Genomic DNA, 17,205 nt, shown 5'->3' on the forward strand with positions numbered 1-17,205 from the left:
TAATTTCCGAATATATATGTCGGAGATGAAAGGACATCGAGGCTTCCCTTTTGGAATGCTGGGAAAAACTCCAATAGCCTAGTCCAGACTTTTACTATAGCTACACTTAAGTAATAAAACTAAGAAATTTTAATGTTCTAAGTTTTAATGTTCTAATCCGATTTTATGACGATGGGCTTGGGCTTGAAGTAACATAACGAGTCACTGAACGTAGCCACGGTCACGGAAAGGACGTGTACCTGACAGAGGTATGGAATGATTATATAGCTCTCCTTAAAAAAACAAAGAGAGGTAGGGAGAAGAATATATAAGGGCAGTTCCACTTGGACTGCAGGTCAGTTCATGCAGATAAGTTTTACTTGTACATGGAGTCATACGTGTATCACATCGCATTTGTCATCCCGTGGACCGTGGATTCGTTATCGAATCTGAATTCGTTGTCATCAACATCTCGACCATCCGCTATTACTTATAGCCTCTTGTAGTGACCACATTTGTACCAATAAATATCAGCTAAAACCGCGATGGTAAATTTAAGCGAAGGTTCATCAAACGCCCAAAATTCCAACCTTAACCCGACATATAAATGTTCCACGGGATCAAATTATAGTTCTGAATATTGTAGCCGATAGAAAAATATCATTAGAAAGATTAAACGGTTTTAAGATCATCTCTATATGGAACTACCTATACATTTTTTATTTTTAAAGTACGCTGTATCTGATAATAAATTGCATTATTCGATAATATTATTAGGAAGATATATCACATATCAAGAATGGCAGACAAAGTTTTATCCGAAATAAACCAGTAACATTGAACCGGTTAACCGAACCAATATTTTTGTGTAAAGATGTAATTTTTCTGTTTAGTCTGGATGGATTTGCGCATTTTCTGCGCGAATCCTTCCTGTTTATTGTTTTTCCTGTTCTTTGCACAAGTTATTTCCGCCGCTGAGACGTAAAATCTTGCGTGTAACTCATATATGATCACAGACGTATATAAATTTTCCACGGTAATTGTGCTGCTTATAACGAACTTTTTATGAAGTTGAAAATACGTGGTGGCAAATATACCCAGATTTCACTTAAAGGTAGTAAAATAGAAAAGATACAATTGCGTGTCTTTTCAAATAAATTAAGAGGTCAGAATAATCCCCGATAGTAACCGAATTAATAAATATTAATATAATAATCATAATAGTAAATTTTCTATACGATTTATCAATGTATTATATTTTTTGCATTTGTCAAAAAATGAAAAATAGTCAAACAGGTTCGTAAACAGTAATTTATTGCGCAGCATGTTACATATTATTGATTTCAGAGACTAATAATATATATTTAAAGCAGAGTTATGTATGTATATCGAAGTTATTGCCTCGATGTTATTTAAATAATGAACGATACAAGAGTGTTATTACGATATCGGACCATAATTTGTGACACAGGTTTGATCATTAGCTTTTTACCTTTTATGTTATATTCTACAGGAAGTCGCTGTTACACGTTAAGGTAAAGGTATCGGTGAATAATCGTAGAAAATGTACGCATATATATATGAAAATTTTAGTACAACAGATACATGTGATTAATGCTTGTACTCGTGACGTAAACTAGCTGTTAATGTTTTTATTCATCAATCTCTTTTTACAAACGTAAATGCGTCGATGTACGTTTCACTAACTCGCTTCGTCAATTGATTTCGTCTTATATAAATTGCGCAATTTTATCGACAAAAGAAGAATATTAGTTTTAACTTCTTCTAATATGTGACAGTAACGTAACATCAAACAATGAGATTATAGAAGAGTTAAAAAAAGGTTCTTCCTTAACGTAATAATTTTTTAATTTAAGTAATTCTTTAAATTCTTCCCCGACGCTTATCTAAAAAGTAATATCAAACGAAGAAATTTTTGAAATATATTTTAACAGAATTTTCCAGGATTTCGTATTATGTACGCGTTTTATTTCATAATCCTCTATTCTGATTAGTTGATAAAATATGTGTTGCAGTGCGGCTCTAATTATTGAACGTGTCGGCAGAATAGAATTTCGCACAAAAGAATGAGTTCGATAAGAATTGTCTAGAGAACAGATTTAATGTAATCTGATACAAGTTATCAAATATTCTGCTGCCCACAATCGTATCTTTTGCGAACAATCTGAGGAATTTTACATCAAAGGAGCGAAAAAAGCACCGCGTCTTAATTTTCAGATTAAATTAAGGAACAGGCTATATTTTTTGTTTCCTGGAACGCATAATTTTGCAGCTGTTACTAATTGTACCCGTAGTTAGCGTTTATTAATTGCCACCATTTGTACGAGTTTACAATTTTAATTAATTCTCGCATGTAATTGTTAAACTTAATTGGAATTTTTTTAATTTATCACGAATATTTAGAATAAAGTTAGAGGATGTCTCATAGCTACGATCTGCTCGAATATTTATTTCGTTGTCACAATCCAGAGGGAAATTTTTGATGCATCAGTATTTCAGTATCTCGATAGATCTGTTACCCGCGAATACGTACATGAATGCATCTGTCGGACTTATCTAGTATGCATGTTTGTAATTAATTCGTAATGAATGGTATTCACGTATGAATAGTACAATCAGGAACTGAAAGAGGAAGTCACTGTGTATTCAGTAGAAGGAAAAGAGATGCGTTTCGCCGTTGCACGAATCTAGAAAAGTAACAGTATGATTTCGTACGACGTGAAACGTTAATATTATATATTTTTCTAGTCTATAATAGTCTAGAATAATGATAGATACATTTTTAAGATATAGGTACATATTCTTAATAAATGCAGCGACTTCCAAAACTGTCGCAACACTCCTTGGAATTGAACAACTTTTCTAAAATTAGACCAAACGACTTGGGTTGTTTTAAGAAGTTAATTTTAAGAAGTTAAGAAGTTTTTGCTAAGGGACGTAGAATAACAATTTTTTAAAAATGGCAATTGGTCAGAGTCGTCAAGAAGAAAGTAATTGCATTTTTCAACTTTTTTATCCGAGCATGTAATGAAAATTTAAATAACGCATCTAACATCCTCACAAAAAAACAAATCGTTTGATGTAATTTTGAAAAAGTTAATCAGTTTGAAAGGGTGTTGCAACAGTTTTGGAAGTCATTGTACATTCTAAGTTATTGCGCAAGAGAATATGCTAGTACCGCTAAAATTTATAACTTTTGTATCGTAAAAAATTTCGTTACCAATATCGATTCAATTATGCAAGAGGATTCTGAAATGTGTAGAAATAATTGTAAATCGTGTAAAAGTTTCTACAAGTGTTCCAATATAACACTTTCGTGAGATACTGTATTTTTAGATCTCGGAAGTAAAAGAAGAAAACGCGTTTACCGTAATATTATTCTGTTATAAGAAGGAAATATTGCCATTTAAAATACCTTTCTTCATTTCCTACTTCATTTTTATTGCACATCGTGGTTTTTCAGCGCAGAATTTTCCTTGCATTTTCACACGGAATTGTGTGTTCGATCTCTCCTTAAAGCGCTTGTACTACCTAGCCACTGAAATACAAGGATAAATGTAATTAGTAACGCGCTCTTAATAGCGCATTGTCTGTTTAAGAAATCGCGAGTGGGAGGCATTCATCCCGCATAAATTACGCGAACAGCAGATTTTCTAATTTATGTTAATTTCATGGTTATTCATACCATCTGAGTATTTCGAACGTTGGCCTATGTGCAAAAATTTACATACGGCAAGTTTACGTTCGCATTATTAATTTGTTTGATTCATCGAAGTGAAAAGTTGTATTGCGAGTTAAAGGTTGAAATACTTACCAATTTTTTCCAATATTTACTTTAATATAAAGAATGAAAGAAATATTGGTTTAATGCTGAGGAATATAAACGAAGGTTATTTATGATTAAAATAGAATTTTGTATTATTATGATTACAGTTACTTGCGTGAATTAATATTTTGTTATTTAATGTATGTAACTATTTCAATTTAATTTAATTCTTACGTGGGTAAACCAAATGCTGCTCTTTGTAAGTAAGTTTCAAGTTTAAATATTGAAAATTTTTGTATAAATTTCGATGTAAAGATATCAAGAGAGTGAAGAATGATTTTCACTTGAAAATAAAGAATACACCGTTGCCCACATTATGATAATATTGCCAATTAAAAAGAATATTGAATTGATCAATAAAGTATTATATTTCGTACTTGTCTTTTTACTGCACTAATGATTATGGGATTTATTCTCAGCTTCTAAAATATATCTAGTTGTCTTCGATGTTATGATTTGTGTGTAAATGTATTAGAATGAAAATGTTTTACAATACGTGGGATATTTAATTTCAATGGCTTATACAATTCGGTAGTCAATTATCGGTGAATAGAAATTACATAGGTGAGGCTTTGAAAGCCTTGCACAGTTCGTTTAATGAGATTCTTGCTAAATGAAAAAGATAACATATTAGGAGATTACTATATCAAATGCTTTAATAATTAATGATAAAACACTCGATAAAAGTATCAAAAAATAAGGTATAATAAAAGTTTACAACTTTTGGATATTGAAGTAACAGTCAATTATATGAATAAACTTTTATAGACAAGATACACAATACAATTCTTATTCGACTAATTATCATATAGGAGCAATATGAGATTAACGAGTAATTGAAGGTTAATTCGTTTTTAATGACCATATTTTTTTCGTTATTACGTCGAGCAGATTATCTTCTAGATTCATTATTCAACTTAATTTGCTTATAATTATTGAAAACAGTATATAACGTCGAAGGAAGTAAATGTCAATTTTATTTGCAATTAAAACGCTCGTTTTATTGATATCCTTATTTTAAGATATTACATTTCGTAGTGATCTTTGTACGGTAGTGCAATTTACAAGGATCCTTGTTCTCGAACGGTCTGTATTTGTGAAATAGGAAGAGGGCCTCAAATTAATTGAGAGATATTAAAGAATACTTAAGCTATTATTCACGAAGCTTAATTAAGTGGAAGAAATGGTTCTTCACAATGCAATAATACAATAATTAAAAGTGAACGCATATGTATAATGTGAAATTCACAGCATTGATGAAATAAAGAACATTGTGTAGCTATGAATTTATCAACTTCTATAATGTATGATATATAGTATCATTACATAGTATTATTTATTGAAATTCTTATTTAGCGATGTTTCATTAACTCGCAAAATTAAAATTAGCATTTTGCAATAGGATAGATCAAATATATTTTACAATTTTGCAAGTGTAGCACTGAACAGTATTTATATTAATATTTTATCAGAATTTCCTGTAAATGTAAATGTATGTGAAATTTTACATATATGTATATATATAGAACATATACGTATATCACAATTGTTCGTTAACTATCGAATAATAATGTTTAGCAGACCTTTTTTAAACATGCAATTCGAATCGGACACGAGCTTTCTCTCACGTACGATCACGCGATTTCAATTAAATGACACGAATGCAAGTACATGAGATTGCCAAATAGGAATGGAATTTAACGTAACTGGTGGAAACTTTTAATTAAAAAACATTCGGATGGTTGTTGCAACGATCGCGTGGACTCAAAATTTTTTTGCTTTGCAAACAACTGGTGTAAAGTTTGTTCGAATTGGTTACGTATTCATGTGATCAGTTTATGAACTTTTCACAACCAGTATCCATACTTTCTATTGTTGCGATGTACTTGTTTGAAGGGAGTGAGCAGTCGTTACTAATAAAAAGAACAGGTATGGAGAATATTAGCGATAATTATTACGTTAATAATAATATTATATAATAACACATAATAACAGTATATAATACATAATTATTATATTATGTATAATATAATACTATTATACGTATACTACTTATATACATATATTCTATTCTACATAATATAATAATTATATATTATAAACTATGTATAATATAATATAATAATTATCGCTAATTTTCTCCATACTTGCTTCTTTTATTAATAACGAGCCTTCGCTGTTTTACAACGCTGTTAATCGGATATTAATTGCTTCCATTTTTGTAATGTCTGACACAGATGTTTGCGAGAAAAAAATGTCCTTTCGCGCGAATGCACACGAATTATGAACGCAGTGTCGGCGTTCAAAATAGCATAGCGGCGAAGCGCGACGTAAAGATAAAATGGAATCGCGTAAACCGCTACACGATCGTTTAAAGTATTAAAGCCGCGAAGGGAACGTGTTTGTTCGTATTAATGCCGAGTTATCGTCTCGTCGCGTCGGTCTGATGTCGCATTCAAACTCGGACAACGTTCACCACGGCATGACAATACCCGCCTACATTCTACTTGTGCAAAGCTGGAAAGCATCCGCAACCTTGAGTTTCTACGTTCAATTTCCAACCCTCGCCTAACAGCTTCGAATCATCGTTTATTCACGATCTCTTTAAGGACACGCGCGTCGACCTTTCAATCGAGTTTCTTTCTGTTCGCGGCTTCGCTTTGAATCGACTTGAAAAATTCACCGCCGATTTACATTTCGCACGATCGTTCTTTATCTTCTTTCTTTCTTCTTTTTATTCACGAGCATCTTTGAATCACTGTTCCTCTCGTTAATAACTATTTGGAACGCACGTGTTTCTTTCCGGATATTGTGAATTCGTGCCGGATTGGGTCTCATTCTTAGTGGAGACGTAATAGCCAGGCTAATAAGTAATTTCTGGTCTTGTCGCGGTCCTTTTTTGACCAGTTTCTTGATCAGCGAAGCGTTTCGAGGTGCTCACTTACTCTTTAGCGTTGCGCCACCTTTGCGATTCGTTGAAGTTTCTACGAAGTTTTTCGAGCAAAAATGTGTACTGTTCTTGATCGAGTATGTATCGTTTTTTTTCTTTTTTTTTTCGTGAATGGACACAGACATGTTTTATGTTTCACAGTCGGATGGTTTGATTTATATGGGCACAGTGTCTTAGAGTTTTAATTATTCAGAGTAATTGTTGTATAAACGAGTCTAGTTGGTAGATATATCAGAGGTTGCGTTTCATTTCATTGCGATTTAATGAAGGAGAAAGGAAAGAGGAAATTACAAAAAAATACATCGGGCAGAAAAAGTTTGACGAAGTAACGTGACAGAAGAGATTAGGTTTTTATGTTTCGACGAAATTTATTATTATCATGACGTTGCTTCTCTACATTATCTACGTCTAGCACGCGAATTTTTTAAAAGAGGATTTAATGGATAAATTATGGGGAGGTATGATGATCGAGCGGTTAGCCTGTCCTTCTGACATGATAAACATGGATTTTTATTGACGATAAGCCTGGATATTTTTGAAAGTATACAAAAGATTTTGTGGTTCTAAAGAAGGAGCGTGCAATTTTGAGAGTATAAAAGAAAATATTTTGGAGCATTACCAAGTATTCGTAAATTGGGAGGGGAAAGAATTATTCCCTCTTATTTCTGAATATTTATAGCGTATTTATAATTGGAATTATTGTTAGGGATTTTTTAAGTTGAAATACTTTTTTAAAAATACTTTTTAAGTTGAAATATACATAAGAATAAGAATTAAAAGTATTTGTAAGAATTTTATTTTATCGAATTAGCGAAAACGTGTAGAAATTCCAGTTATAGAATAATAGTTTGGTTTTGTAGTGAATCTCTTAAATTTAGTTTTGAGTAATTTAGTAATAGTTATGTTTTACGTGTTTGAAGTTTCGTTCTTTCACAAAGAAATGCATACTTAAATGTGCTATGTGACAATTAATAATAATATAATAATAAAAAATCAGATATTAATAATGATAAGCCCGAGAGAATTCTACTAGTATAAAATCGGCATTAAACTCCAATTAAAAACAAATAGTGTAAAAATAATTTGTTTAAATTAAATGTAACAGTTTCTTTTTCCTGAATAAAAATGATCGTATCGTAATAAGTTGGTAGAAAATTAAATAAATATTCCTCGCAACATTTTGTTCTAATTTTGAAATAAAAAATAATGATTCGTGATATAGAATTTACCATGTACCCTAACTTATCCCGATTTTGATCAATTTTCTAATTAGTACCTAGATTTAATATTTAATTAAGAAGCATGATAATCGTAGATACCATTTATTCGACCTTTTCTCGTATTTTCCTAGGGGTATTGTTTCATAATTAATGCAAATGACTCATACGTATTTCTATTCTCTATGCCTTTCTTTAGCCCTATCTTATTACCATGAGGAGATAATGAGGACTATTTGTGAATCATCATTATTGATTGAAGGTGAGAATAAGGCTAGTTACCTTTCGAGCATTCCGATATAATTTTACCTACACGTTCTTTCCATTCACTTTACACGTAAAAGAATTTGAAATACACGAAAGTGCGGAAAGTATGAATTGATCGCGATATCTGTATTTAGAAAATCGGGGATATTAATGGTTCTTTGCAAAGTATTAGACTTAATAAAAAGTATATATCGACTTATTATTCAAGTCAACATTGAAAGAAAAACAGATATTTTTAAAACGCAATGAATTAACATTCAAGTAATGCAATGCTTTTTCAATTTTCTTTTTCAATATTCTTATAATATTGTGGCGATTTAATTCCTCCATTGATTTAAGTATTTTTTCAAACGGTTTTATCTGTTTTGCCAATTTGTTCTTTTCCCATGAATTTAATAAACTTTTTTAAATATTTCCATCCACATTGTCTATTTATCCTTTTCCTATTTAAATACTTTTTTAAAAATATTCCTATCCATATAGACTATAATTTACTTCTTCTATATTATCAATTTATGCTTCTCTCATTAATTTATATATTATTAATTAAATATACTTCCCCCACCAACTGAAATATCGTTCCAATATTTCTGTTTATATATATTCCCCGCCCACCAACCTGAATAGCTTTTAAAAATAGTTCTCTCTACCGCATTATCCATTTATCCTTTCCCTTTTTATTATAAATATTCCTTTTATCCATTTTGCCTATCTATCCTTCACCCGTTACTCTAAAATCAGAAAAATTGTTCTCGGTTAACGTTTATAGTTTTACACAATGCCACCAATTTACGAACTCGAACAAAGTGACATTAAACGGAGAGAGATACGGTGTACGTTACGTTGTCGCGTCCATTGTTCACGAAGGAAATGAGTCGCTGGCATTGAAAACTGTTCACGTGTTACATCGTGGCATGGTTCACGATCAGAACATCGTTTGAAAGAATCGAACGTCTATTTTCCAAGACTTGGGACAATGCACGGACTGTACGCGTCTGTAAACGTTTAATGATTCTTTTATATCCGAGCCACAATAACCGTTTCCATACATTGTCCGCTTCTCAGTTGTAAACATAGGTTGGTGTAAGTAGTTATTTGATATCCAAGATGTTTGTTATAAAATTCCTGTAGACACCGTAGACCGCGCAAATCGACGCAGATGTTTGTACAGGTGCTTTATAGTAACCAGATTGTTGGGCAACTTAAATAGATGCGCGGCACGAGATAGTATCCCAAGGTGGTTATTTTATACGCTGATCCTTTAATACATCTGTGTTAGGTTCTGGGAGTACTTTACCTCGTAAATAGCAATCTATTTACACAGTGTGCTTTCGCGGATTTCAATATTTCAGCAACGTTGTTGTTTGAGGCAGTAATAAAAGTTAAACGAACCATCGAAGGGATAAAATGAATACTTTGGCGTGGCTATAAAATCGAAGAAAAAATATTAAGAAATTCTAACGCAAGCAATTGTATCATACTCCTATGATACGTTATTATGTTAAACAATTTGCTACATTTTCAAAAGCACAATGCCGACGACTACGTACGAGGATCGAAGTTCAAAACTGCTTTGGTACTTCTTGTACCTTTCAATCATCTATAATTGCTTCGGTCCGTCATAAAAATTGCGCTTCGCTCTTCCTGTACGTAAATACAGTGCTCGAAACTTTTTCAAAGTAGCTTCCTGGAAACGGTGCGTGCCTTTGAAACTCTAAATTCTAGCTCGAAAAGCAATTTACCTGATATCCTTGACTACCATCCGCGTTGCTGATCCATCGGACTCCTCGTTACCGATACCGGTTTCGACATCGATCCCGCTGTAAACCAACCGATATTTTATTTTATTGTTTTGCTCTGACAAACCAGCTCTCTGTCCGAACGTGATCCAGAAGTTTAAAAACGAAAGTTCCGTTGCGGGAGGAGAATGTATAACAGGAAAAGCAGACATCCTGTCCGGAGACGAACCCTTTGACACACATCTGTTCGGTTGGCCGACGAAGACGCCCAGTGAACGTATCGTAAATTGTAAATATACATGCAAGTGTTTATTAGTGGAAGCTAGATGGTTTCACCGACACTTTCAGTAGCTGGCCGCGTAAGAATGGTTTGCATTTCACTGGTGAAACTAGCACGGAGCGTTTGGTCGACGCGGTCAGACGAAATATTACCGACGTGCATTCGCTTTCCATCATCCTCGACACGTTCCTTTGTCCTTGCTGAACTTGCATGCGCGTGAACGCATCTCTATCTCTGGCTACACGCTCCTGCGGTCTAACCTTTTACTTTCCCCATAGGTTTTCCAGAGAGAAAATGTATGCCGACTAATTGTCGCCTTATGTACGTTTATCTTGTAATTAGCGATTCGCGAATGTATTCTATTATTAAGATGTTCAGACGATCAGATTGCCGATATTCGAGCAAATGAATATTTCTATAAATACTGTTGAAGTAATGCAACCTAAGTAGGAGTAGTATTTTATTTATTAAGTATTATAACGTATATTTGCGTTTTATGTGTATATCGTGCATCTTCTTACCTTTAAATCTCCCATAAATGTATAAAAATCCGCAGTCCATCGATGATCGTTCGTTGGCACAATTTTATAATGTTACGAAGCTATCTAAATTGTGAGAATTTATGTAAAATGATAAATATAGAAACTTGTATAACACCAGTAAGTAACATTAATAGTATAAATTCATATTAAGAGATTATAATAAAAAATGTAATGTACATATATATATCGTCAATGAAAACAGATAAAGAGTATTAAAAATATCAAGGATGTACATATATTAGTGGTCAAAGTGAATGATCTTTATCTAGCTGAATATATATTGTTATTCATACACTTATACACATACGTAGGATTTAATTTCCTGCACGTGCGCTCGCATTATAATAGCGCTTTTTGTATATTACACCGAAGGGTCGAAGCCCTTTGAATGATCTTTATGAGTTTCGTTATTACGAATATACCATTTAGACTGAAGTTCTAAGTACTCGTAAATGTTCGTTTACCACAGCGATATTTCATTTCGTTTGCCATTGTGCCGCTTCATAATGAATCCAATAACACAGCGTTTCGACAGAATCCGTATTTCCATGCATTTTTAAATTATTCCATTTCTCACGGAATGCAACGATAAAATGACAATTCTCCCAGAATATAGAATTTTAGCGGAATGCTGGAAAAGCAAGAACAAAGCTGTTAGCGTGAAATGAACGCAGATGATTCTGCCTCGGAAACTGAGATTGAATTACGTTGAACATTTTATGGGTACCCATTCTTATGTCTTTGCAACCTCGTTAAAATGTGCGTTGCGAAACTTATTTTTCGAAAGTATGCCAGCCATCAACTGTCATTAGCTTCCGCAATTAAATAGACTCGCGTCCTCCGAGAGATTTACGAAGTCACGCGTTAATGCTTTTGACGTGCTATTCTTAACTTTGATTCTTTATCTCGTACGTAGTTAGCGACAGAAACGAGGAAGCAGAATTCGCGATCCATCTGAGAGGAATCAATTTGTACAATTTCGCAATAAATGAGACACGGCAATTGTAACGAGCGAAATGAAATAGCTTTTTAAAGAAATATTTACTCAAATGACTTCATCGTTCAGTAAATCATTTAACTTTTTCTTATCGTTACAGTTATCCTGATTATTCCAAGTAGAATTTTTAAACAATTGAATTTTTCGGATATTCTTCTCTGGAATGTTTGAAACGCGTAATTTTAAGATATTCGAATGAGAGATTTAACTTTCCCTGGTCCTAAAAATAATAATTACATTGCATTTCTTACACAAAGCTTTTTGATAGTTCGATTGTTCGAAGATTATTCTTCTAAATATTTCAGATGTATGTTGATACTTCGATAAGTCTGAAAACTAGAATTCTACGAACGAGATTTTTAACAATTGTCGGAACTCTTATATTTTTATATATCTATACTGTAATATACGTAAATCAACCATTAACGAAATACAATTGTTGCGAATTCTCAACTAAATCGGTTGATATTGTGAATCTTGAATGAGATTAAGGAGAAGGTTGAATGAGATTGAGGAGCTCAAGGAGGAGGTAAATTAAATACATCGAGTATTATTATGGTTTGATAATGTATTTGCACCTTTAGTATACACGAAGAGTTTGACCTTCTGACGGTTGTACGATCTTGTTGAGACAGAATACGGTGTAGTATAACACGAACAGTACGACGCTCTGATGAAGACTGTGGTAAGACATTGTTGCTACTGTCACTTGAAGCTTCGTCTCGTCTTTAGGACATAAATCCTGACTTTCCGTCCCCGGCTTTTCCACGATTTAACTGTACTCTCCTGGGTATTGTCAGCTCTTTACTTTTGCCCTGACCTATCGGGCACTTAGAGTGTTTCTTAGCCTCTTAATGATATCCGCGTCGTAAGGTTTACACCTTGGAGAGGTAGACAATTCGGAGTTCACCAAAAAAAGTAAATGTGTTGTCTGAGGCATAACCTGACGGCTACTCTAAATCCCGAACAACAATTTCTTCCTATATTTCTCTCTATTTCGATAAAGATTTTCCAATCTGTTTTTCGTGTACTTTTCGTGTAGCGTTTCTTTTTTTAAATTCAAATATTTCGAAAGTATAATATTGACGTTCATTTAGAATGAATATAATGCAACTAAGGAAATAATTAGAACAGATGTTCTTTACTTTAAAAAGATAAAGAATGGTTGATTTCAATTTGATTGTCTAACTTTTACACACCCGGAGGTTAATGTTATTTCATACTTCGTGCATTCTATAATTATATATAAGGATTCATATCTTCTCTGCAGAAAAAACATTGATGAACAGATTTCTCTTTCCATTTCCGCCGCGTATGACTGTTTCGCCATCGAGTCGCTTATCTCGCTTTTAATTTTATTGTTACCCTTGTTTATTGCTATCTACTCTTCCATCGGCCGTTTATCACGCTAATCTGGAACTTTTTCGAAAGTTAACAAATTTTCAATGATCATCGCGCCGTTCCCTATATAATTATGTCCAATATTCGAGTTTTATATTTCATATTAAGTTGGGAAATCTTTACCGTTCTACTGTGTATTTATTTCGAAACCTCTAATGTATTTGGTGGAAAAGTTTGTTTTTCCATTTTCATTAAATAAAGTAAGATATTTAATTAATTTAATTTAGTTAAGGTAAAATTGAGAGGGATATATTTGGAATTTGTTATCAGCAACCTGACAACCAAGTCTCGGGTGTATTATCGTTATACTTACCTATTTTAATAAGTAAATTTAATTATTATTATCATTATTGTTATAGTTATACCATATTGTACGACATTGTGACTTGATGAAACTGATTTTATAAAAATGAAAATGCAATAAAATAGCTAGTTGTCAGTGTAAAACACCGTGAAATAGTTTTCTTATTTTAGAACCTCCTGAACAATGCAACGGGTCAATAAAATGTCAATAAAAGAAAAGACGATTGAAGACATTGATGATATGAAAACAAGATGCTATGATTAAACCTAAATGTTTGCTATGTAACTACGTTATACCTCTACATTTGTCCCGCGTTCTGTTTCTGTATTTGGCTGCTGAATATAGGGCATCGTGGTGGCGTATTTAGTCCGCAGACATTTTCATCTGGTTTAAAAGTCTATTTCTGTCTTACAAAGTACCATGAATTTGCAATTCATCTTGGTAGGTCATCGTAATGCGTGCACATACGCGTAGACGTAGCATACCGTTTCTCCTTGTAAAGTTCTTGTATAATGATCCTTTACACGTAGCGGAACAAGTTAACGACCTATCTTTTCCTAAATTCTTGCTTTGGATGTACGTAGTTTGCAACATGCGTGGCTTCTTTCGGTGTTTACGATGTACTTTGGAGCGTAAATGCGTCAAGTAGATGTAGCTGAAAGTATGCGAGCGAATGCTTTGTACGTGCGCCTGTGATTTTATTTAGCTATGTACGAAGAAAGAAAGCAAAAGAAAAGGTGTTGCATGAATTTCTTAAAGTATTAGACGCGAAACACCGTTAAACATATATTTTATATTATATACTTATGCGGCGTAGGATTACATATTTTTTAGATAACGTCTGTAAGATTATAAATAAAATTAAATTTACATTACCTGCTTCATGTTTTATATCGGTATTTTACGATTTCGTGAACGTAATCGCCAAGTTCCTGATCAAATTACATCACTGAAACTTACATCTTATAATCACGATTTCGTGCGCAATGTTGCTGTATAATTTTATACTTAGCGAGTACTTATTTATTTTAATTCCAGGCTACTTTCTACAGAAGTGAATATAATTCTCTACAAAAACGTATTTAACTACCATCTTTTATTCATATTGTTATTTTAAGTGCGCGTGAAAGTATCTCTAGCGAGGGTAAACTGAATAAATTAGAATAAAGTTGTCAACGTCAATCGATAACTGTTTGAATGAAAGAGACAAATAATCTCCATATTATCTTAGATTGAATTTATGCTCTTCGATTCAAGTCACTTAACTTTTTAAGGAATCTACCGCTATTTCACGCCTCATTGAACGTCCTTCATTTCATTCTGCAGTCAATTCCATAGGAAAAAGCGTAATTTTTAACGATAACCTTCGTCCGATATTTCACCGACTCACTGTCCTGTTCACTCGCTTACTTGTCGAATCAAATGTCAGGTGTTCCTTCTTCGACAGACTTACATTTCTCTTTCATGCAGCGAAAATACGGACGAGGAATGAAGATGGAAAAGGCTATTGCAAGAATACCTTCGCTCTTGCCTATTAAATAACGAGGAATTAATAAGCATGTGGTAATAAATATTAAATAAAAAATAATATTGTTTCTATGGTTTCATTTTTATCTATGAAGATATAATATAAATATAATATGTTAGAATATAATAATTTCAAATTACTGTTAAACTTGAAAATGGAAGAATGAAAACGAGAAAATTCAAATTAATAAAAGAATTTATTTCATACAAAGAATGCATCTTTTTAAATATACAGTAAATAATAGACTCATTAGCGTTCGGATTCGTTCTGTTCGTTTTATCGTATCTCAAATTTGCTTTGAGTAAAGTATAATTATATTTGCATAAGAATGTTATGCGGTTTTAAGTTAGGTTAAATTTTCTACGTTAAGATTTCTTAACAGAGTTCGAAGTACGTATATATATATATATGTATACATGATAATTTACTTTAAATACAAACGATCTATAAGTAAAAGTAAATTAAATGAAATTTTTGTCGTTTGTATATTTTTATAGTTCAATTTTAAAATGTAATTGTAAGATCCGTGTGAATGCAATAGGAATTGGAATAATTCATTTTATATAAATATAACGAAGGTCAAGGTATGCGAATCTAAGTAATTATACGAACATTTTATCCTTCTTTTCTCTTAAGTATACAATAGTTTCGTTAATATATTGTAAAATGAAGAAGTCTTCCAACTGTAAATTAAATTTACTGCTTTCTCAAGTGTCGAGGATGCTCGTGTAGCAAAGTGTTAGGAATTCATTGAAAAGAAAGAAAGACGTACAAAAATGTACGAGTATAATACTTTTCATAGAAAAATAACGGTATCTAAATCGATCGAATCTGCACGCCGTTACGCATCGCATTATTTTTCAACAATACGTGTCTACGATTCCGTGAGGAATGTCGAGTAATTACAATTCGAACCGAGTCTGACCGGAAATTAATACAAGACGCGAGAAAATTTTCGCAGACTGTGCTCGTACATGGATCAAGGAACAGGATGTGACAGTTCGCGAAATATGACACGTTTATTTTTGACTTTCTGATTAAAATTCCAATTTTAATTCTCTGTATTTCTATGAAGGAATATTTCCAGAATATTTTCAATATTTCTATCCAGTAGATTAAATTGTACCTACCGAAGGGTGTCGTTCGTAAATATTCGTACACTTTGGTCAATTCATAACGACAGTATGTGAATTGTATTAAAGTGTACAAATTAATGAATGAATGATGAATTAATAACTAGGAGGACAAATTACTATCTTTTTATGGAGCTAGTAGACTCTAAACTTAAATTACCTGTTAAAAAATAAAGCAATATACTGTACAATATATAATGATATAAATACATTTTTATTTTCTTTAAATATCAATAGTTGAATTAACACGAGCAGTTGCTGTATTAGTTTAAAAGAATCTTTCCAATCTGATTTATGATTAAGAAAGTGAAGAATCTGAAGATAAGAAGCTCGTCAGGTAACAAGAGAATTGTACAACACTTGTCAATTATGAAAAGTTATCTACTATATAAAAGTAGTATTCATTACATTGCTAACGTTTATAAAATCATTCTTCATAAAAATACCATTTCTTAAATTAAATACATCAGATGTATCTTAAATAACGTTTTATAGAAATTTTTCTTTTCTCAGTCTTCATTAATTTCTATTATAAAACATCTCTCATTAACCAGTGAAAAATAATGTTATCATTCTTCACAGCTCGTCGATCGAGGAGCGTAATCTCGTTTAGAAGATCGTTGAAACGATGGAAAAAGCGCTATAATACTCTTAGAAACTCTAATGATTGATCAGAATCGTTTCATTCTTATCTCAGTTACGATCGAATCAATCAAACGCGTAATACCACCAATACAAAGATGAACGTAGAGCGCTGATTCACTCATATTTCAAATGATCCATTAAACTGCAGTTATTTATTTTTCCACCACGTCTCAAAACTGTTCTTTCCCTCTCCTAAAGTAACTTGTTAAATGTATAAAATTCCGCGATCCTCGACTGGTAACACACGCAGCGATCGCGATGGATCTCTATCGAACGATCGCCTATTGCTTCCGCAATTATTCTATTTTTTTTCTCGTCAAGTAAATTATACACGTGTCGTTAGGCACAAGTGTCCGTTGCTACTTGATTGGGTGAA

General features: G+C 32.6%; 1 protein-coding gene across 2 annotated transcripts in view; it reads left to right on the top strand.

Annotated features, from left to right (window-relative positions):
* jvl (javelin-like) overlaps window positions 1–17,205 on the top strand; it is a 122,235-nt gene that overhangs the window by 16,486 nt on the left and 88,544 nt on the right. The window lies entirely within an intron of this gene.

Source organism: Bombus vancouverensis, chromosome 8 (assembly GCF_051014615.1).
Source record: "Bombus vancouverensis nearcticus chromosome 8, iyBomVanc1_principal, whole genome shotgun sequence".
Lineage (NCBI taxonomy): Eukaryota > Metazoa > Arthropoda > Insecta > Hymenoptera > Apidae > Bombus > Bombus vancouverensis.